General features: G+C 38.5%; 1 protein-coding gene and 2 pseudogenes across 1 annotated transcript in view; all 3 read right to left on the minus strand.

Moving 5' to 3' along the window:
- The window catches only part of LOC114503375 (olfactory receptor 18-like), a 33907-nt gene extending 24526 nt beyond the window's left edge, over window positions 1-9381 (minus strand). The window contains exon 1 of the mRNA XM_028520912.2: window positions 9326-9381. The gene's annotated coding sequence lies outside the window, so the exon portion shown is untranslated. The remainder of the gene's footprint in view (window positions 1-9325) is intronic.
- On the minus strand, window positions 3891-5000 carry LOC114503402 (annotated as a pseudogene).
- Window positions 9382-14919: 5538 nt separating the features above from the next.
- Window positions 14920-15151, minus strand: LOC114502316 (annotated as a pseudogene).
- Between the last annotated feature and the right edge of the window lie 9448 nt (window positions 15152-24599).

Here is a 24599-nt window from a genome sequence, read left to right on the forward strand (position 1 = left end):
TCCCTTATTGCAATTATCGGGAACTCCATTGTATAGTCTTAAATGAAGTCTCCTTACATGTTTGACCATGTCTCATGCAATTTCTCTTTGCTATAATCACCATCTATTATACAAATTTATTTACAACTAGTTTCTACCAAAGAATCTTTATGACTGGGAAGTGTCCGATGTCTTGCCTGTTTGTGCCAATGATATCATGTTTCACAAAAGACTTTGGATTGAGAGAGGACCAAAACTCACTGACTTGAAGACCCGCATCAGTTTAATTTGGGACACAATAATTGATACAGCCAGGTATAAGATATTTTTATACTATTCAAAACATGTGAGTCCACTGAGAAGGTAATGACAATACAAGATGAATGCAGACTAACTGGATGGAGAGAACATCGGAATTCAGATGGGTGGTAATGCATCTTTTTTAAAAAGATTGTATTTATTTATTTTTAGAGAGAGTAGAAGGGAGGGAGAAAGCAAGTGAGAGAAACATCAAAGTGTGCTTCCTTCTCACATACCCCCTACTAGGGACCTGGGCCTAAACCCAGGCATGTGCCCTGACTGGGAATCAAACCAGCAAGACTTTTGTTCACAGCCCAGCACTCAACTGACTGAGCCACACCAGCCAGGGTACTGGTTATGCATCTTCAATTGCTGATATTTAAGTGGAAAGTTGAGTAAAAAAGAGGAAGAACATGCTAGACGTAGATAATAACTTTAATGGTCTTCAGGTTACAAAGAACATGGTCTGTTTGAAGAACTACAAGAAAGACCATAAGTGTAAACAAACTTAGCATGTAACAAAATCGCTTGCAGTGTGTTCCACCTGCAGAGGTTCTGGTTCAGCAGGTCTGGAGCAGGACCTGAAATTTAGCATGTATAAGCTCCCACAGAATGCCTATAAATGGGCCAGTGCCAGTGATGGAGTTGGAAAGGGATCGAAGAAACTAAACCATAAAGAGTTTATAGACCTTGGTAAGGAGTTTTAGTTACACCAAACACAAAAACAAAAACTGGTTTCCATGTAAAACAGGAGAAAGTGAACATTCAGAAGCCTTTTAGAACACCCTTGCAAGAGTAGGAAATACAAATCACCAGCAAATCTGAGCAGCTATATTCTCATGAATTTTGAGAGGAAACAGGAAGAGAGTTAAGTAGTATGTCAGCCAGCTTGCAGTTCAAGCTCCTTCCACTCTTTCAGGTCATCTGTGTGTGCATCTCTGTGTTCTAATGGACAAGACTTAGTACATGCCTCAAGTCTTCAGGTACCTCTTCCCAGGAGGAAAGCAATATCCTTAGTGTTAGACACTCTCATATTCTCAATGCTTTCTGAGCCTAAACAACAGAATAAGGAGAACCTGACCTAACTTGGAACAAAAATCAGGGCCAAGTGGGTGCTTCTGATAGGAACTTAGGGCCTCTAGAAATTTCAAGAAAATGAAACAGGCCAAATAAATTATCATTCTTAACTCATCTTTTATTTACACTCCAAGGTTTAATATTTTTAAATAAACATTTTTGAAGTATAACACTCATGCAGATGTTATTATCTCAAACTGTGTTCTACCTTTGTTTTTTTGTTTTTTTATATATTTTTATTTTAATCATTGTTCAAGTACAGTTTTCTTTTTTTAAGTCCCATTCCAGCCCACCTGCCCTTACCTCCCCACTTTCCTCCCATTACCATCATCCCCCTCGTTTTTCTCCATGTGTCCTTTAAATGTGTTCTCCCTTTGTATCAAGCATTTCTGAGTTTGGATTTCTAGATTCATTAAGATTTTCTACAGGGACCTACCTACTACCCTGAAATTTCAATACCTCAGCTCCTCTGCTTGAATTTTCCATCACTGACCCAAGCACCAGGCTTCTAATTTATAAAGCATTGCTGACTACTTTTTTAAAACTACCTTGGAATTGTCTTAACATCATCCCAAAATAGTTTTATTACTAAGCAGATATGCCAAGTTGGCTTCATCCAAGAGACTCAGAGATTGTGATGAGCATGCAGAATGGTTACCAGGTAGTGCCCCTGCAATCAACACCTGTAGAAGAGCACATGTGTGGGAAAGAATTTGTCCTCACTTACAGAGAGATATGACCTTTGCCTCAGGTCCTGGGAGGTAACCTTTAAGCTCTTGAAATTTAGCTAGTGATAGAAGTGATTGGTTATTGTGGGGGACCCCATGTACCATACCTGATAGTTTGTGCTAATGAGATGACTGAAATTGGCAATTGGTTCTGCCAAAGAGACCAAGCGTGTATGTGAAGGATTGGTACTTCAGGAGAACTGAGGTCAACCCAGTACCTGGGGAGAAAGGTTGGAGAGTGAGTTCAATCAAATGGGAAATGATTCAATTTATCCCACCAATGAAATGAATGAAGTCTCAATAAAACCTCTGGATACTGAAGCTCAAGTGGGCTCCCTGGTTAGCCAGACTCTGACTGTTGACTCACATTGTCGCCAGGGTGAGGTAATGGATTTGAACCCCATGGGGAGAGGACAACAACAAGATTTACCTATGGGACCTTTCAGATATTTCCCCAGGTGTATCTTCTTTTGTCTAGTCCTATTTTGTATTCTTTTGCTATAAGAAAAGTATAATCATAAGACTAGCACTGTCTTAAGTTCTGTGACTCAAGCTGGTGAATTATTGAACCTGAGGGAATTGCCTTGCTTATCTGATATCTAGCAAATCATTGCAAGGGAGTCCCTTAATTTTGGCCAGCTGATCTGAAGTGAGGGTGGCCTGGGAACTCCTGAATGTGTGCCTGGGGTCTTAAGTGAAGACAGTGCTACAGGCATTGTTCCCTTACTCTGTGGTTTGGTGGACACTTTGTAGCAACCAAGGGCAGTGGGAAAATCAAGCCAACTTGAAGCCCATCAAAGCCCTCCTAAAATTACCAGGGACCTCTGGATCTAGGATGAATCTTTAGAGATGATTGGAACTGGTGCCAAGGGGCCAAATATCATGGGATGTGGGCAGCTGCAGAAGGAGATGTCACCTTGCTTATAGTGGCCCTCGGCAGCTGAGGAAGGTCCCTATGGGAGGTGATGCTGATGGCTAGTGGTACAACTGACATTTGGGGCAATATGTCCCTCATTTCTAGTATGACATCATTTCTTTTATGTAGTAAAATAATCTAATGGAAAATTTGCCATCTTAACCATGTTAAGTGTCTCATTCAGTGGCAATTAGTACATTCATATTTGCTGTACAGCCATCAACACCATCCATCTCCATGAGTCTTTTCATCTTGTAAACGTGAAAATTGTCATTTCCCAATTAAATGCTAACTCCCTGTTCCCTCTTCTCCCATCCCCAGACAACCAATATTCTAGTTTATAGCTTATGGTTTTCACTATTTTAGGTGCCTCACATAAGTGAAATTATACAGTATTTGTCCTTTCAGGTCTGCTGTGAAATTAATGAGGAGATGTTAGATGGAATGGGAAAAAGATTTATCACAATATTGGAAACTATACATCCTAGTTTTTCTATGAATGTCCCAGTTGATAAGTATTTATTCAAATTTAGTATTACTGCCATCCCATTTCAATTTCAAAATACCTTCTTTGGAAAAGAAATTAAATACTCTATCTTCTGAAGCATCTGACCACAATCATGAAGGAGCAAAAATATGGAAAAATGGAGAAGAATCATGGGGAAACTGTAAAATGAATAAATACCAAAAAGCAGAGAGCTATGATTTTTTATAATGATACAATCATGGCAACTCAGGACCAAGAGCCCTGGATAATGCACAGGGAAGTGAGAGGGGTATACTGACAGACTGCGCATCAAACTGGAGGGACTCTCACTGAAGTACAGAGTCCAAATTAACTCTGAATCCATTACTACTGTGCTAAGAGGAAAAATCATGTAGATAGAGAGCAGATCCATATGGGAACAAATACACCAGGAGACTGCAGATTCAGAATTGATTGTTACACATGTTTGATTGTGCTGCTATTTCCAGTCTATGAGCCAAAAAAGATCCATAGGTATAACTCTAGGCTATTCTTCTGATCACCCTCCATAGAGCACTCCTGATGTCCCTGTTCCTCAGGCTGTAGAGAAAGGGTTCAGCATTGGGGTGACAACAGTATACATCACTGAGGCCACTGCACCCTTCCTCAGGGAAGATGACACTGTGGAACTGAGGTACACCCCAAGGCCTGTTCCATAAAATAAGCAAACAACTGACAGGTGAGAGCCACAGGTGGAGAAGGCCTTATACATCCCTCCTAATAATGGGACTCTCAGAATGGAGGAAACAATTCGAGTGTAAGAGAAAAGGATCCCAGAGACTGGAACACCACCAATGACAGCACCAGAAAAATAGATCAATATGTTATTAATGGAGGTGTCAGAACAGGCAAGGTTGAGGAGTTGAGAAGGGTCACAAAAGAAATGAGGAATTTCCACATCTGCACAGAAGGTGAGTTGTGACACCATCAAGTAGTGCAGCTGGGAGACCAAAAGGCTGATGAAAAATGACAGCAGGACACACAAGCCACAGAGGCGGAGGTTCATGGTGACCAGGTAGTGTAGAGGCTGACAAATGGCCACCAACCGGTCATAAGCCTTCACAGCCAGAAGTAGACTCTCCAAACTTCCAAATAGAGTAAAGAACGTGACCTGAGTTAAGCAGCCTGCATAGGTGATGGACTTGCTGTATGTCTGGAGGTTCACCAGCATCTTGGGGACTGTAGTGCTGCTGAAGCTGATGTCAGCCAGGGATAGATTGGAAAGGAAGAAGTACATAGGTGTGTGGAGGTGGGAGTCAGAGATGATGGCCAGGATGATGAGCAGGTTCCCCAGCATGGTCACCAGGTACATGGCCAGGAACAGGCCAAACAGAAGAGGCTGCAGCTCTGGGTCATCTGACAATCCCAGGAGGAAGAATTCAGAGTCACCTGTTCAATTCTATGGTACTATGCAGATAGGACACGGTTTGAAAAAGAAGAGTGTGCTGAATAAATGAAACAAGTGTAGACACATCCATTTTTTTGCATTCAAGCAATTCATAAACAAAGGAATCATACTTGAGCTTGAGGACCAAACACCACCCACCACCACCAACCCTCACCCTTCAGCAACATTTCTCAGTTGGGAACTGATTTAGAACTCTTTCCTTATAGATGTTTGGGCTGTTTACCTGTTTCTGTAAACAACCACTTTAGAAACACTGGCTCAAAGAATATTAGAGAAAAAAGGACACTGCAGATTAAAAAATTCCATCAATAGCAAAATATCAGCCTTCTCTTTTGCAAGTAAAAATATGGAATGGGACATATTGTTTTCTAAGGAAAAATCATCTTAATTGGAAGACACTAAGAGGCAGCTGAATGTACTTTATCTCACTCGGATGCTGTACCAGAAATTCCCTTAATCTAGAATGTAGTCTTGAAGAGCTACAACCACATTAACTGCATTCTAACTTAGAATAAGCAGTTAGATTTTTGTATGGCAATTATCTTCAAGGGTTTTCATCTTTACTTGAATTTATGACATCTATCTTCCAGGGAGACAAGTATTCACTCAAATGTGTGGGTTGTCTGATCAAAGTCAGTCCTTCAACTCTAACTCAAATATGTATATTTTGTGCCTTAGTGGACTTCACGTTTTGCAAAATATGTCTTTGTTAAATGCACAAAATCATACAGCATCCCTGACCCTAAAGATCATGTTAGTTTACAGTGCACCAATGATTAAATAAGGATTCATTTTTATGAATACTCTGTACTCATTTTTCTTTAGTGAAAGCTTATTGTCTGTCAATGATACACAACCTCAGAGAAACATTTGCACTTGAGTTTCCCCTGTACTGTTTTTGTTCATCATGGCTAGGTAAAACTTATATTTCTCTCTAACCACAGACCTTGGTGAAAGTTGATTTCTCATCAAATCCAACCCTCTAACAAACAGTTGAGAAACTGAGGGTAAAGCCAGGCCTCAAACCATATGTTGGCCTTCTTATGCCAGACTAAGTCTTTTCAAGTCAATTCTTCCTGAGAGAGGAATTGCATTTCTCCTCAATTCAGCTCCCTAAAGGCTACTCAGGTCATTTCTCCAGACAGGTCAAAACATGATGAATTACTGAAGCATTCCATTGTCAACATATTTCTTCCTTTGTGTGATAATCTAGATTCCTATGGATATAGCTGATCATTTCTGATTTGTGAACACTACCTACATTTACATAAACTATGTCATAACTATTTTGCATCAAAAATTATATAACTTGGAAAAATGAAAAGAGAAAAAACAAAGACTAATATTACAACATGTGGAGAGTGTACTCATCTGTAAAATAGGTATATTAATTGAACTGACGTTATAGTGTTGTAAGAAATAAAATTAAATTATTTCTTCCATTTTTTAAATTTTACTATTGCTCAAGTACAGTTGTCTGCCTTTTCTCCCCCCTCCCTGCCACCCTAGCCATCCCCACCTTCCTCCCCTGATTCTATCCAGCCTTGATTAATAAAATTAAAGTATAAAGAAAAATAGTTAAATAGTGGTTATCAATGCTGGTTGATATTATAGTTACCTATCCATCTTTTAAAATTTAGAGATATGTGATATAAGCCAGTCAGACAAACACAAGTACCATATGATTTGACTCATATATGAAATCAAATGAAAAACTGAACTAACAAGCAAAATAGAAACAGATTCATAGATAGACAACAGACTGACAGCTCTGGGAGTAGAGGATTCAGAGGGGGGAACTGAGCAAAAAAGAAAGAGAGAGAAAGAACTAGAGACACAAAAAACAGTGTGGTGATTGTGGTAGGGATGAGTCAGTATAGGTGGAAAAAGGTTTAGGGGAGATCAATGGTAATGGAAAAAATACAAAAAAACTAATAATAAAAAAATTTAGTTATGGGCTGGCCATAAACTGAAACCAGTTAAATCACAAATTCCATACATAAGTCCTTTTTGCATACTATCATAAAGCTAGAGCAGACAACCATTGTCAGACAATTGGTACATGAATTAATGTTATCAATTCTTTTCAATACCATTTTAATCACTACCCATATTAAAATATAAGTATTTAATAATACATGCCATAGAATTTATATTTATTTTTTATTGTTCTTCAATTACAGTTGTCCCCATTTAGACCCTGCCCTACCCACCCCCACCTCTCACATTAACCCTTCCACCTGCCCTTCTCTTTGTCCATGGGTACTTTACACATTTATTATTGATAAAATCTGAGGGTTTTTCCTATCCTTGCATGATCTTCCCCTGTGCTTCAGTTGTCCAAAGGCAAACATTGTCATGAATCTGGTGGATGCATTTTCTTTTCAATATTTTCATATTAGTAGTGATTTATGTATTCATAGCAGTTTTCCTAAAAACTAACCTAAATGCTCACATGCTACACACATGGTTCCCAGAGTTCTCACTTACCATGGCTTGGCATTTTAAGTCTCTGTGTGAAATACATTCATTTCAGCACTTTATATTTTAAAGATTGTATTTATTTATTTTTATAGAGAGGGGAAGGGAGGGAGAAAGACATCAATGTGTGGTTACCTCTCATGCACCCCGAACTGGGGACCTGGCCCACAACTTAGGCATATGTCCTTACTGGGAATCGAACCAGTGACCTTTCAGTTCACAAGCCAGTGGTCAGTCCAGTGAGCCACACCAGCCAGGGCATATTTCAGCACTTTAAATGATGCACAGCATTACCTATGAGGTAAACTCCATTTTATTCTTTTTTTAATGTTTTTTAATATGTTATTGTTTTTAAATTACAATTGTCTGAGTTTACTCCCCACCACACCTCCCCCACACCAGCCAAATCCCCCTCCCTCCATTGCTTCCAAACCTGTGGTTTTGTCCATGTGTCCTTTATAGTAGTTGTTCCTGAAAACCCTTCCCCCATTCTTCAATTTTATGTTGTGACACTGGTTAAGAAAATTCTTATGCCCCTTTCCACATCACACAGTGAGAATTTCTTAAAGACATAGGCATTAAAGAATTATTTGAGTTGTAAAAATATTGATATATGTGTAATTTTACTATTAATTACCTATATTGATTTTCCCAATAGAAAAATGAGACAAAAAATGATTGCCAAGGGGTGAAATTAGAAAGTTCTCTGACATCTGACTAGCAGTAGCCTTTTCATGGTAGAGCCACATAAAAATCCCATCTCCTATGGGGAATGGTATTTCCATATCTCAGCTTTACAAAATGTGCTCATACATGTGTCACTATTCATAGAAACCCCTAGGATACACACTACACACATTCATTCAGTAAAGGTCCCTGCAAACCACTGGGTTCATTTGCTAATTCATGGGTGAACTCCTCCAATCCCAAGAGAAAGAATTGGTGGTTGAGCTCATCTGAGGATAAAGCAGGTTTGGAAAGAAACAATTGTTGTGCTGCAGTGGAGGGGACAGAGTCCTGAGGTGGGAATCAGGGACTGAGTTCCCCAGCTGTCAGACACTCAATGTGAGGTGTGTGTGATCTTCCCACCCCTCTGGGCTGCTATCTCTTACATAGAAATAGGGGAGTAACACCCACCTCTGGGAAACATGTGACATCCAACAGAGGTTTTCCCTCAAGAAATGTTCAGTCATGCCTTTGAAATCAGGTTGAAATAGTTGGTTTGTTGATGAAAATAATTGTGAGAAAGGTGTAATGATATATTATTCCATTAAATAGCAGCAAGGGAGAGAAACTTATCAGGTCCCATGTACTTCACTCACAGAAGTGAGTGGAAGTCCTAACATATGTCTCTGAGAACACAGTAAGATTTACCTCTATTTCTCTTTTCCTCTTTTAAAATTTTTTCCTATTTATGAAAATCTCCAGTTTTTCTTTCTGTCTAAGTGTTTCAGATCTTATTAAATGAAAATTGATAGGTTTCTTAGAAAATCAGTGCCATTGATACATGCAGGCACTGTTGTATCTCCCGTCTAGTCCTATGAGACATTGCTGGAAGAATGAAAGCACAGCAAGGAGAGCACCTGCTGTGTGGAAGCAATATTGCCTACTCTCTGAGATCCAAATTTCTCTAGGATTCTGACATCCAAGGCAAAGTCTGTTCAATATTTAACAGAGATTGTTGTTGTTCTCTGATGAGCAGAGTGTAGGGCCTGGGGGATCAGTAATGAATTGGACAATTGTTTCCCTCCACGTATTCAGATTCTGCCTGTACAGGGACCAAAATATATGAAATTTTCCATGTTCGTGCCCTCCCCTCTAATTGCCCCAACTCTCCGATTTGTCCTAAGGATGAAAGGGAAAATGCCCCTGACAGTCTCTTCTCCATCCATCATCTCCACAGTACTCACAGGGCTGTTCTGTCTCTGCTGCAGTAGGACCAGGCAGTGAGAATCCACTGCTGCTGCCCTGCATGGCACTGAAGTTTCAGGCTCCAACTTCAGGGCTGGCAGTTGGCCGAGTTTGTCGTGGGCCTCCTGACGCAGTGACATGAGACAAGAAGACTCAGATGTGAAGCCCACTGGACTGAGATGGGGAACTTCAAGTGATGGAGGCAACACTGATGATCTATTCTTGCATGGGCTTGGGAGAGCAATGCTCACAGCTCATAATTAGCCAAATCAGTCTGTGTTCTCCCAGTCTCTGAGGACTTGCTATTATTAACAGAAGAGGGAAATGAAAGGTACTTCCAAGGATTTGGCCCCTTGTCAGCAGGAAGCTCCCCTATACTCCTCACTTCCAACTTCCAAGTAGCAGGAATTTCATAAATTCAGACAAGTATTTTTCAATTACAAAAAGCAATGTCTGACTTGTATGTCTGCCCATTCATTGGATTAATAATTCTATATGAAGATAATTATGCTGTCTCTACCAAAAATATTATATAATTATAATTTCCATTTTCTCATTTAAATTTATGTCTCTAAGGAGAAACTTTCTCTTTTTCTTCTTAAGTCTGGTTTAGGATGTTGGATATTGTGCATTAAGAGATGTGTTGTTGTTGCTATTTTGAAAAGCAGCCCAAATCATTATTTTTTCCATAGAATTTATGTTTGCTACTAAATTACACAGCCGTCTGCCATATTTTTCAGACTGTAAGATGCACTCCCTCCCCCCAATTTGGGAGAAATATTGGTTGTTAATGCTGCTGTTGAATTCTGTTTACATTTACATTGGTGAAATATTATGTTATTTATGTTATTAAATATTTTATCACATTTTTTGCTTCAAAATTTTTTTTCCTATTTTCTTCCTCTAAACCTAGGTGCATCTTATGGTCTGAAAAATATGGTCCTTTGATATGCTGAATGGCTATTTTCAGAAATCCATCTGGGGGTCTTACAGATGTCTGTGTTCTAGATGGAGGGCTGATGTAGTCATTTCAAGTCCTTTTCTTCTTTTTTTAAATTGAATATATTGGGGTGGCATTGGTTAATATAGCTGCCAAATGCACAATTCTATACTACATCATTTGTATATTGTATTGTGTGTTCACCACCCCAAGTCAAGTTTCCTTCCATCCCCATTTAATCCCCTGTTCACCTATTCTGCCTCCCCCACAGCCTTTCTCTCTGGTAACCACCATGCTGTTGCTTGTGTCTATATTGAATTTTCTTTTCCTTTTTTTTTTATTTTTGCTTAAACCCTTCACCATGTAACTCCACCCTCTTTCTCCTCTGACAGCTGTCCATTCATTCTTGGTATCTATGAGTCTGTTTCTAGTTTATTTGTTAGTTTATTTTGATCATTATGTTCCACATATAAGTGAAACCATATGGTACTCATTTTTCTCTGACTTACCTATTTCACTTAGCATACTACTCTTCATATCTAAAAATAATAATAATAAAAACAAAAATATATAAAAGAAAAAAACTTAACAAAATAATTCTCCAGGTCCATCCATGCTGTCACAAGAAGTAAGATTTTCTTTCTAATTATAGCCAAGCAGTGTTTCACTGTGTAACTGTACCACAACTTTTTTATCCACTCATCTACTGATGGGAACTTAGGCTGCTTCCAAGTCTTGGCTATTGCCAAAAACACTGCAATGAACACTGAAGTGCATGTGTTCTTTCAAAACAGTGTTTCGGCATTCTTTGGATATATTTGCAGAAGTAGAATCTTTGGGTCATAAAGCAGTAGCGTTTTTAATTTTGTGAGGAAACTCCATACTGTTTTTCATAGTGGCTGCATCGATCCACTTCCCACCAACAGTGCACAAGGGTTCCCTTTTCTCCACATCCTCATGAACACTTGCTTCTTGTTGATTTATTTTTTTTAACTTTTATATTGTTGCTCAAGTAGTAGTTGTGTCCACTTCCCTCCATCCCACCCTTGATCCTACCTACCCCTCATTGATTTTGTCCATGTGTCCTTTATAGATGTTCCTGAAAACTATTCCCCTTTCCCCCCCGTTATCCCCCCCCACTTCCCCTCTGGTTGCTGTCAGCTTGTTCTTAATGTCAATGTCCCTGGTTTATTTATTGATGATAGCCATTGTGACAGGAGTTAGGTGATAAGTCATTGTGGTTTTAATTGGCATTTCTCTGGTGATTAGTGATGTTGAGCATCTTTTCATATGTCTCTTGGCCATCTGTATGTCCTCTTTGGAGAAGTGTCTATTCAGGTCCTTTTGCCCATATTTTAAATGGATTATTTGTTTTGTTTTCTTTTGGTTTGAGTTGTACAAGTTTATAAATGTGGAATATTAACCCTTTGTAACTGGCACATATGTTCTCCCATTCAGTGGGTTGTCTTTTCAATTTGGGGATGGTTTAATTTGCTGTGCAACAGATTTTGTTTTAATTTTTTCATTTTTTTTGTGAAAGGCAAAGGGAGGGACAAAGAGAGAAAGAGAAAAATCAATGTGTGGTTGCCTCTCACATGCCCCCAATGGGGACCTGGTCCACAACCCAGGCATGTGCCATGACTGAGAATCAACCAGCAACCCTTTGGTTCTCAGCCCACGCTCAATCCACTGAGTTGTATCAGCCAGGACAAAAGATTTTTATTTTGATATAGTACCATTTCTTTATGTTTTTGTTTCCCTTGCCCAAACAGATATATCAGAAAAATATTGCTATGAGAAATGTCTGACATTTTACTCCTTATGCTCCTAGGATTTACATGGTTTCAACTCTAACATTTAAGTTTCTACTTCATTTTGAGTTTATTCTTGTGTATGGTGTAAGAAGGTGGTCACATTTAATTTTTTTCATATATCTATCCAATTTTTCCAACACCATGTATTGAATATATTACATTTACCCCATTGTATTTTCTTGCCTCCTTTGTCAAATCTTAATTGACCATAAAAGCATGGGACTATTTCTACACTCTGTTCCATTGCATTGATCTATATGTCAGTACCATGTTCTTTTGATTACTTTGACCTTGTTGTATAGTTTGATATCAGGTAGCGTGATTCCTCCAAATATCTTCTTTTTCAAAATTGCTGTGGCTATTCTGGGTCTTTGTGCCTCCATATAAATTTTAGGATTATTTGTTCTAGTTTTTTGAAACTATACGGCTGGAACGGGAGTAGGGGGGAGAAAACTGTACTTGAACAATGATTGAAATAAAAAAAAATAAAATAAAAAATAAAAATAAATAAAAAGAAAGAAACTATACTATTGAACCTATAGATTTCTTTAGGTAGTATTGACATTTTAATAATGCTTCTTATCCATGAACACAATGTATGCCTCCATTTATTTGTGTCTTCTTCAATTTCTTCCTTCAGATTTTTTTGGGTGGGGAGCATTTTCCTTTTATTTTTTAATTGTTTATGCTGTTACTGTTGATACAATTTTTTCTCCATTTCCCCACATCTACCCAGCCCCACTGTGTTGCAGCCTATCAAGGCCTGGCAGGTCCACTCTAGATTCTGGGAGACAGAAGAAAATGTGTAGAGCTGTAAGGATGCTTTGCATGCATTTATTCACAGGTGGGCGAGCCATGCACACTGCAAGCTGCATGTCTCTCTGTATGTTTCTGGGAGTCTCTGCATATCACCTGTCCCCTTGCATGGCATGCAGTGTGCCCTTTGCTCCCCAGGGTGGCACACAGCAGGGAACCCCTAGACCCTTTCAAATACTAGAACAAACAAGGCCAGCTTCAACCAGAAAATTATATCACATAACATAATTCTGCCCATGAGAGCCCACTTCTTGTTATGAGAACTGTTTATCATATCCAGTTTCAAAGCCATGAGAACATTACTTCTCAGGCCCATTCAAGGTTATGGAAACACTGCTTCCCTTAGTTACCCAGACACCTAGGTGAGGAAGTCAGACTGCCTCAATTTACCCTACACTCACCCTCTGCCCATCTCAAGCCAATCCCCATATTGTTGTCCATGTCCCTGGGTTTTTCATAAATGTTCTTTGGTTAATCTCCTCATCATCTTTCATCCCATCACCCATTCTCCTTTCCAGCTGCTGTCAGTCTGTTTTATGCACCTAATCTTCTGTTACTCTATTGTTCAATAGTTTACTGTGTTCATTAGATTCCACATCCAAGTGAGATCATGTGGTATTTTTCTTTCATTTCTACAGATTCTTATAACTTTCCGAGTACAGGTCTTTTACATCCATGGTTAAATTTATTCCTAGGTATTTTATTTTTTGATGCAGTTGTAAATGACATTGTAGTGTTAGTTTTATTTTTTTCTGAGTGTTATTGATGTACAAAAAGGCAACTCTTTCTGGATATTTATTTGGTGTGCTGCTACTTTACTGAATTCATTTATCAGTTCTAGTAGGTTTTTTTGGTGGAATTTTCAGGGTTGTCTGATATACAATATCATGTCATCCACAAATAATGACAGTTTTACTTCTTCCTTTCCAATAGGTTGCCTTTTAGTTTTTCTTCTTGTGTGATTACTGTGCCTAGGACTTCCAGTTCTATGTTGAATAAGAGTATGGAAAGCAGGCATCCCTGTCTTATTCCTGATCTTAAGGGAAACACTTTTAGTTTTTGTCTATTGAGTATGATGTTGGCTGTGATTTTGTCATACTTGGCCTTCATAACATTGAAGTATGTTTTCTGTATTCCCACTTGGCTGAGAGTTTTTACCACAGCTGGGGGATGGATTTTATCAGTTGTTGTTTTCTGAATCTATAGACATAATCATAAGATTTCTACCCTTAAATTTGTTTAGGAGATACATCTTATTTACTGATTTGTGAACGTGCCAAACTTGCATCCCTAGAATAAAACTCACTTGATCATGGGATATGATCTTTTTAATGTATTGCTAGATCCAGTTAGCTAGTATTTTGTTGAGGACTATACTATCTAAGTTCATTACAGATATTGGCCATAATTTTATTTCTTTGTACCATCTGGTTTATAATTAGGATAATGTTGGCCTCATATAATAAATGTGGGAGTCTTCACTCCTCTTGAATTTTTTGAAGGGTAGGTGTCAGTTTTTCTTTAAATGTTTGGTAAAGTTCACCTGTGAAGCCATCAGGTCCAGGACTTTTGTTTCTTGGGAGTTTTTTATTACTGGGAGTTTTTCTTTATATTTTTTATTACTTTAAGCTCATTAATTGTAAATCTGTCTTTTCATAATTTATGATACTTCCTGATTTGGTTTTAAAACACTGTGTGTTTCTAAGAATTTATGCATTTTACCCACATAGTTTAATTTGTTGGCTTATAGGTTTTCATATTTTCTTTTTTCTTATTCTCTTACAAATCATTTTAATAACCTGATTGTGAGTCAAATATAAAAAGCAAATTCAAACTTGCTTCCTTTAAGGTGATGCTACCACAAATGTCTTGCACACTCATGATCAAAGGTAATGGTGACACCAGATTCCAAAAAAAACAAGGGTGGCCAGTAGAATTCAAGGCTCACAAATTGAAGAGTTTTGTTTCAGAAAGCCTCAGAGAGGTAGCAGGTGGCAGGAAAGACATGAAATGTAAGGGACCCTCAGAGTACAGAGTGCAGTTGCTGGGTCATCAGCACCTTTAAACATTTCTTGATGGTGGTTTTGTAACTACAGTATTTGTCGTGTGGGGAGAACCATGCAGGATAGGCTGAGCAGGTCTGTTGTCCTCTTGGGTCAAACTTCTTCAGGGTATAGATCTGGTCTCACTGTTCATTGAGGTAATATTGGAGAAACATTATCACGCTGAAGCTGGAGGTTCCAATTCCATCTGCAGGTCAGTCTCACTGACAGCCTCACTCCATAATATTTTCTTACTATCCCTTGTATTTTGTTGGAATCAGTTATCACTCCTCTTCTTTCATTTCTGATTTTACAGTATTTATTTGGATCCTCTCTCTTTTTTTCTTGATGAGTCTGGTTAAAGAGTTTTCAATCTTGTTTACCTTTCCAGAGAAACAGCTCTTGGTTTCACTGACCTTTGACATGGTTTCATAGATTTGTTTGCACTTACTTATGCTCCAATCTTTATTATTTATTTCTTCTGCTCACTTGGGGCTTTTTTGTTGTTCTTTTTCTAGTTCTTTTAAATGTAAAGGAAGATTCATTATTTGAGGTTGTTCTAGTTCATCGTGGAAAACCTGTAATACTATCAATTCCCCTCTTAGATCTTCTTTCACTGTGCCCCATAGATTTGGGGTTGTTGTGTTTTCATTTTCATTTGTTTCAAGGTATTTTTAAAATGTTTTCCTTGATCTTACCCTTAATCCATTTATTGTTTGTAACATGTTATTTAGCCTGCATGTCTTTGTGTGTTTTCCAGTTTTTCTTCTTGTGATTGTTTTCTGGTTTCATATCATTATGTTTTATTTATAGAGTATTTTTTTTAAGATTTTACTTATTTATTTTTAGAAAGGGAAGAGAGGGATAAAGAGAGAGACAGTGAAACATCAATGTGTGGTTGCTGGGAGCCATGGCCTGCAACCCAGGCATGTGCCCTAACTGGGAATCAAACCTGTGATGCTTTGGTTTGCAGCCCGGTCTCAATCCACTGAGCTACACCAGTCAGGGCTCATATCATTATGTTTAGAGAAGATGATTGATGTGATATCAATCATCTTAAATTTCACCAGACTTGTGTTGTATCCTGACATGTGGTCTGTTCAGGAAAACTTTCCACATGCCCTTCAAAAGGATGTATATTTTGCTCATTGGGGTAGAATGCTCTGAAGATATCCACTAAATCCATCTAATCTGGTGTGTCCTTTATGGCTGCTGGCTGCTCTTTCCTTGTGATTTTCTGTCTGCACAGTCTGTTCATTGATATTAATCGGTGTTAAAATCCCCTACTCTGACTGCCTTAGTATCCATCTCCCCATTTGTGTCCATCAAGATTTACTTTATACATTTAGGTGCTCTTAAATTGGGTGCATAAGTGTTTTTCAAGAATTATATCCTCTTGTTATAGTGCTCCATTTATCATTATGTAGTGTCTTTCTCACAGTAGCATTTGTTTTAAAGTGCAGAAGTGAGGTCATTAGGCCTCTCCAGGATTTGTTGTTCAAGGCCCTAAGACAGTGTCCCTCAAACACCTGATCCTTTGGTATGCTTTTAAAAGTAGTTTCTCAGGACCCATCAGTCAATGTCCAGGTAGGTACTCAAAAGAATTAAAAAGAAACAACTCACAGAGATTCTTGCAGGCCAATGTCCATAGCAGAATTACCCAAAATATCAAAACAACCCAAGTGTCCATCAACAGACGAATATATGTGCAACATTTCATGTCCAACAACATGAAATATATGTGCAATGGAATATTATTCAAATTTTGAAAGGAATGAAATTATGAATCATGTGCAATGTAATTGAAACTAGAAACCATTTTGCTAAGTGATATATGCCAGACACAAAAGGACAGGTATCATGTGAGTTCACTTTTATGAGGTACCTAAAATAATCAAATTCATAGAGATAGAAGTAGAATAAAGGTTTCAATGTGGAGGGGGTGAGAAGAATGGGGAGCTGGTGTTTAATAAGCATAGAACTTCTCTTTGGAATGATGAAAAAGGTGTTGAAATAGATACTGGTACTGTTTTCATAATATTGTGAATATACTTAACACTACAAATTTGTATATTTATATATTTTAAAATGGTTAAAATGGTCCATACACATAACACTTCATCTATGTGAACATACATAGCCATCATAAAAATATATATATAAATAAAAGTAAAATAAAGTAAAATAAAGTAAAACCATTGCAATTTTCTTTTAAATGTAGATTCTTGTGCTCTCCCCCTGGAGATGTTGATGAGATGAGTCTAGGAAAAGTATAAGTCTGGGAAGATATATATTAACAACACCCTCAGTTGATATCTTGATAAAGCTAAAATTATTAATCATTCCTCAAGAGAAATGAGTTTCAATGGATTATAATATGGATCAACAAAATTTGGAACTTGTGAAAATTCTGAATTATCAGATCCAAACTCAAGTCCACAAAGACAAAAATTGGGGAATGAGACTCTGAAATCTATTCTGACAAATGCTCAAAATTCTCTCAGTGCAAGCTAAAGCCTGAGAGACATCCCCTAGTAAATCCTGGGACACTTTGCTACTCAACAACCTATCCAATGAGGAAACTACAAGTTGGAAAATGATGAAAGCTGTCTCTGGCTTGTGTGGCTCAGTTGATCAGGCATTGTCCCACAAAGTGAAAGGCTGCTGATTTCATTATAGATCATGGCACATGCCTAGTTTGGCCCCCAGTGTAGATGCCTACAAGAGGAAATCAATTGATGTTTCTCTCCCAAATTGATGTTTCTCTTTCTTTTTTTCCCTCTCTTTCTGTCACTAATATAAATAAATAAGACATAAACAAATATTTTTGAAAAGAAAACGATGACACATTATTCCAAGAGGAGATCCAAGGAAGACTAGAGTGACTGTTCCCAGCGGAATGGGATCCAGAGGAAGAGAATCACAGCTGGTCTCACTGTTAGTCTCTCAGAGATAAGGAATTGACAAGACACAGACACTTTCCTCTGTGACCCTGCCCCTGAGGAGTCACCTGATCAGGGAATGGAAGAGGCATTGATTAATTTATCTAACAAGTTTCAGAGGGGAATCTGCCACCAGGGCCACATAACCTGAAACATATCAACTTATAGTCAGTCATCAAGGCTCTCATGTGCCAGACCCAACACATTCATTCCTTCTCCAGCAGATATAGCCAGGCCCTGTCCCATATGCTGGGATCTGAATTCTTGCTATTATGGAGGACAGACCTTCCTTTTTCATCACCCACCTTCCGTGAAAAAACAAGATTCACACTGTCAAACCTTCACGGCCCAGTAAGTGTTGTAGAAAATAAGAAAAAGGTATAGTAGAGTGTATGTGGTATTGACTATTGTTAAGCAAAAGGCAGGGAAAACACTGTGCTGTCTATGGAAAATGAGGTCTAGAGGTTACTTGCTTGGGAGGGTGAATGGCTAAACTCCTTGTTTGAAGCTGCCATTGTGTAATGGGCTTTTCATTCAGTTATATGTTGTTTGTTTAGGTGGGTGATGGAAATTATAGGAATGGGAAGGCAGAGGCTAAACCAACACTCCCCTTTGACAACATCACACTTCCCACAATCATGCTGTGTAGGGGTACAGTCACTAGTCTTTGGTGTGCAAATGGATGCCCCCAGGTACTGATAGAACCTTAGGTCCTTTATAGTGAAGTTTTTTATCTATTTATTTATTTTTTGCATTCATGACAACTTATTGATACTAATACAAGAGTCAAGAGGCATGCAATAAAAGATCAATGAACAAAAATCAAAAGAATTCGTATTCCATATCAAAAATCACTTACAGTACATAATAGGAAAAAAAGAAACCATTTATGACCATGAGAACTGCAGAATAAATAAGGAAAAAACATAACATGAAATAAACAAAATATATATGAAGAAATGGTAAGACTTTCCTGGCATGCATAAAGATTTAAAAAATGACAGTGACAGTGAAGTCTTGATCTTCTTCTTTTCCCTTGTTAACCAGCCCAAGAGCTCCAACACCTCTATCTTCATTCAACTTACACAAATCGTAATTATTCTTTACCACCTCATTTTCTTGGGAACATCCCCTGTGTCTCAGAAAGGATCTGCCCTTCCCCTTCTTCTCCACCCTTATCCATTATTCTCATTAGTGTCCTTCAAGAAGGAAGGGTCTGAGGTCCCTGGTGTCTAGGGCCACAGTGTATGAAGACTGTGGTCAGGTGGGTGAGAGAGGGAAGGTGAAGGATGTACAAAGTCCAACATCCAGTACCTTATTGACATCTTACTCATCTGCTCTGGAAAATCTTGGAAATACTGGAATTGGCATGTCCTTTTCTCATAGTTCCCATTGACTCCACTTGGGTGTCTAGTTTCATTCTTAAGCAGGGACATGAAATCATTAGCAAGATCAGAATTATTTCTTCATCTATTTTAACATTTGTTTTTCTTATTTAAAATGAGTGACTGGGTTCTTAAAATATATGATGTAAAAATTCATTACCAATTTCCATTGCCCTCAGTTTTGTCACCTTTAAATCCATCTTTCACCCTGGACACCAGAGGAAATTGTGATACAAATCATGACCCTGCTTTGGTTGCACTTCCTCCACATCCCCATCCTTTATTTATGACTCTTTTCAAGGTTCCCAGGGATGTGGTCACCTCTTCAATCTAATTCTTCACCATTCCATCCCCAGTGTGTACTTCAGCTAATGGCTAAAAGCACTCTGTTCCATGCTGCCTCTTACTCATGGTCTTTCCCCTGCTCTAACTCTGTTAGGAAAGCCTGTATTTAATAGTCCACTAGTGTAACTTCTTGTCCAGGGACCTCTTCTTGCAGGAATTCTTCACTGATTCCATCATTCCAGGCTGCATTTGGAACTCCTCTCTTCTCAGCATCCATCCTCCAGACTGCCTTTATCTTACCATTTAAGGCACTGTAATACAATGACCTATTTGTGCATCCACTTCTGGAAAATGGCTCCCTGAGGTTGAAGACCCAATAGCTGACATGTAGCCTGTCCCCAAAAAGCCCTTCACACCAAGTGGCTTCTGGGAATTCTTCAGTGTGTGACAAAAGGCCTAGTTTAATATTCTAACCCCCGACATGGCTCAACAAAACTATCCATCACCATTAGCTACTAGAACCAGAAGAGAACATATTCATTTGGTGCATCAGTAGAGAAAAAAGTATAACTGACAAAGGCCTGTATCCTCCGATTTTGATTTCTAACCTCTGGTCCTTAAGTTAAAGGTTTCTAATATGTGGGAAACTTGTTAAGATGAATGTCATTATTCTTCTCGCAACAATTTAAGTAATAATTCAGCTGCACCTGCAACTCCAAATGGGACTTAAGCAGAAAAGAAGTCACATGGTAGATTTCACTTCCAAGAAACTAAGAGCAAACCCTGCAGCAGCCAGACCCCTGGCTTTGTCCATCAGAACAAAATTATTTCTCATTAGTCTCTCCCTTATGTTCATTATTATTTTCATTGAATATTTTTCACTGTCTCAATTTTTTTATTTGTCTTTAGGAAACAATATTTGACAATTCTAGCAGAAACCCATCTTGTACCTTTATCAAACACACTTACCTTCTTAACCGGGAAGGTTTGCATGGGCTCTTTACCCTCCCTCAGAGGAAGCAATAAGCATCTCAGACTATGTTCAGCTTCAGAGGCTGACCCCTTTTTTAACCATTCTTCCAAGCAGCAAAGGTCTGGAAACGTATTTTAATACTGTCCTACATGGTCCTCATGAAATACATCAGTTCTCTATTAATGTATTCAATCAGTTCTTGGAACTGGGAAACAACATGTAACAAAACCAATTTTACTGTAAGTTAATCTAATGGGTACAGAGAAGAGTTACATTCTTATAGCAATCATCAACCTTATAGTAAAACAACATTGAATGAAATAATATTACTTGAGGACCTGCTGTACTTGTAAGGACAGAAATTATACCAGAATGTTTGCATATCAGCCCAAAAGCATAAGGGTCAGACAAGAAATGATACTTAAAGTAGCATTGGTAAGGTGGAGAGAGGGGGCATTGGTCCAGTCTCTGCCTACCTCTGGCTCTCTCCTTGCCAGGTCTTGGGGGTTCTGGAACCAGAGAGAAAAGAATGGGTGTCTTCATTTGCTTTCCCATTATCACCCTCTTCTGGAAAGTGGGTCTTCATGTGCTTGGGGAGAGAGCACCAAGTTAGCCGTGTCTGCTCATGCATGGAAAAGAGTGTTTAACAGTTTCATATGCAAGAAAAAGGACTAAGAATGTGAATGTTGAGTGACTTCCAGGAAGGGAATTAAAAGGTAATGAACGTCCTCCTTTATAACCCCAGAAAAATAATTTCCTGACAACTAGTCTTTTGTGAAATTTTTGTACACTTGTCATTTGTCTTTTTTTTTCCTCTCAGTCATCTTGTGTTTGTGCCTCTGGATAATTAGGACAGAAAGTCAGGGGTGTGTGTGCAGGTATTTCAGGTAAAGGCTGTGGGGAAGCAGTTGCTGATGTTGCTCTGGGTAAAGATCCCAGGTGAGCTGCAAGAACAAGAGAAAATAGGCTAAATTGTTTGGGCCTGATAGGGGTCAACACTGGGAATGCATGTTGTCCAGGACTGAGAAGAAGACATGGCTATTTAATAAGCAGCAACCTTATATTCTATTTTCTGTCTCCTCTTCTCTCTTTTGTTCCTCAACATCCTCTCTCCATATAGTAACCTCCTGGTGGGTAAGAAGTGCTAAAAGTTTTGGAGCAGTAAACACCCAAAGACTATGTGATGAGCTGCAGCAATGAAATAATATTGGTCTGTAGTGCATCTTTTTATTAATTTTACCACAAAACCAATACAAAGAGTACCCTTTGTGCTAAGAACTCACCTGTTATTGAGAACTGAGGTGTCTTGGAATTATCCAAGAAGGTGACAGCCTGTGCCATCCATATGGTGACAGGTAGGAATGAAAAGAAGAAAGTAGAGAGAAGTTTAGGCAAAGGGGGAAGGTCCTGACTAGCCTGAAAAATATATGGTGGGTGGTATGGGCCATGTAGGAAAACAATAGTTTTGTAGAATGACCAGAATTTAGAATAAAAATTGAGAAGTGGTGAGAAATAAGTCTGGGGCATAAGCATGGAGCCATGATATACTGACGAGTTTGGATGTTTTTAGCAGGTGATATAAGGCATTTCAAAGACTTTAGGCAGGAGAGTGATTCAATCTGATTTCCATTTTAGAAATCTGAGTCAGAGGGACATGTGCAGAATCAAAGGTGAAAGGAGATCAGGAGGGAAGTTTGTTCAATAGATGATAAGTTATGAAATTGTTTTCTCTTTTCCAATCAGTCATTGCTGTTAACACATGAGCACACTCCAGGGAATAACTGGAATCTCTGGCATCTCCCACATTCTCTCTCCTATTCTGCTATATAAAAAAAAAATCCAGTGTGAGAAAGCAAGCTACACTTATTGAAAGCCAGGAGAAATTTTTGCCAGCTATCATACTTCAGAAATGCGTCATGACAATATTGATGAAAAACAACTAGAGATGATTACAAACTGTCTCTACCCCAAAGGGCCAGAAAAGGTATTCATTCATTGCTTAAAAAATTGGGTATGAAATGGCCCTTTTTATCATTCCAGAGACACTCTCAGCTCTGGAGTTCATTTAATTGAGATGTAATAGATATATAACATTATATTAGCTTCAGGTGTCCAACATGATGGTCAATATTTGTATATATTGAAAATTAGAGTAGGGGGCAGAAAACTGTACTTGAACAATGATTAAAATTAAAAAAAAAGAAAATGATCTCCCCAATAAGTCTAGTTACCATCTATCCCCTTACATTCTTACAGAAATTTTTCTCTTGGGATGAGAACTTTTAAGATCCAGTCTCTTAATAACTTTCAAAAATTCAATACAGTATTATCTAGTTACTATGCCATATATTGTATGCCTATGACTTATTCATTTTATAACTGGAAGGTTTTACCATTTGATGCCCTGCCTTCTCTGCCCACTTTGGTTTTTATACCTAAGAAGACTGACAGTGATGGCAGCTAATGATGGTCTCCTGTGTAGTTAAGGGCATTACCAAACAGCAAGTACAGAAAAACACTTATAACAAAGAAAAATAGGACACCGGAGATCACTCTATGGTTTCATGCTATTTCTTCTCCCTGGTTATAAGACCCATTCCTCTGTGTCTGGTTACAGGACCCTAAGCACCTGGAGTAAAGAGAGGAGAAAGTAGGTGGGTGGTGAATGTTAACAGCCCTGTTACCTCTGCACTGTTAACATCACTAAACTGTGAATGCAAATCCAACTCTCATCCTTTCAGGCTTACAGTTTAAAATCCTTTGCAACGTCTCCTCCCGCAGTATTTAATGAAAAGCATTGACAATGATTCAAAATTTTGTCTGTGATCTTTGAAGAGTACCTTAAGGTACTGAAATAATTTAAGTCTTGCTACCGGTTCTTCCCGTGGACATTTCAACCAATCCCTTCACTTCACAGATGAAATGTATTTTGTCAAGTGACAAATGTCAAGGGAACATCTGGCCTGTTCCTACAAGGTGTTGCTGGTCCCTGGTACACTAAGCCCTAAGTGTTCATGACTGTAGTTTATTATTCGGTGAAAAAGTTCCTTTATCTGTCTTTTTTCCTTAAGAAGTAAATCTACATTCTACTCATCCTCTAATACTTTGTCCAGATATTTGAGAAAATTTCTCAAATTCTCTCACCTCTGACACACGGTTATCTGTCCCTTTTGTGCGTCCCAGAGATGACAGACAACCCAGATCAAGCTACTGAGTTCACTAGACTGCATGCTCCACATTTGTGCTTTAGCCAGTACAAACCATTTTGTCTCTAAACTCCAAGGTTGCTCTGAACTGTGTACTGATAATTATAAGCCAGAGATAAAGAAGGTAAATGAGTGTTCCATGGGACAAGAAATAAGGGCTGATCAACAATATGAAATGTTGCAAGTAACAAAACAATATACATTTCCTAAATTTTGTATTAAGGCTTTCGTGTCCAGTCATTTACTGCTAGAAGTTTAAAAAGCAGAAATAATCTAGGGCTATCTGGAACTAATCCCAGGTTGGCTGCGTGCCACAACAGAAGCCAATGTCACGAGACAGATGCTGGTGAACAGGAAAGAGGTATATTTAATTGCTGGCCACATGAGAAAATGGGGTCTGTGGTCCCAAAGCCAATCATAACATCTCAGTGCAGGCAAAGGTTTTCATAGGAGGGAGAGGGAAAGCAGAACAAAGAGATGTAGGCAGGGCCGTGGATATGCAGGCAGTGTTGTTGATGGTCTCAATATGGGTTTTAATGGTCGGTGTCCTGGATTTGGCCTTCTGGCTTATGTCAGTTGCATTCCTATGTCTGGGCAGTTGGCATTGGCAGGCGCCGTGAGGTCAGGCTGCTCCTCAGATTCACACAGGATCTGAAACTGCTGAACTGTAAAACATACTAAAAAAAAATTTAACATGCAAGATCTAACTTTGAGGAAAAAAATCAGGTTAGAGTAACATGCTGGGTTTAACATTTACTAGAATTATTAGGGGCAGCTTTATATGAGTAGAGTGTTCATTCTCCATTACATGATGAATGTTTATTTCATGCTATTTTCTTTTCTCAATCATCTAGCTGATATGTCAGCGGT

This window comes from Phyllostomus discolor, chromosome 8, assembly GCF_004126475.2.
Source record: "Phyllostomus discolor isolate MPI-MPIP mPhyDis1 chromosome 8, mPhyDis1.pri.v3, whole genome shotgun sequence".
Lineage (NCBI taxonomy): Eukaryota > Metazoa > Chordata > Mammalia > Chiroptera > Phyllostomidae > Phyllostomus > Phyllostomus discolor.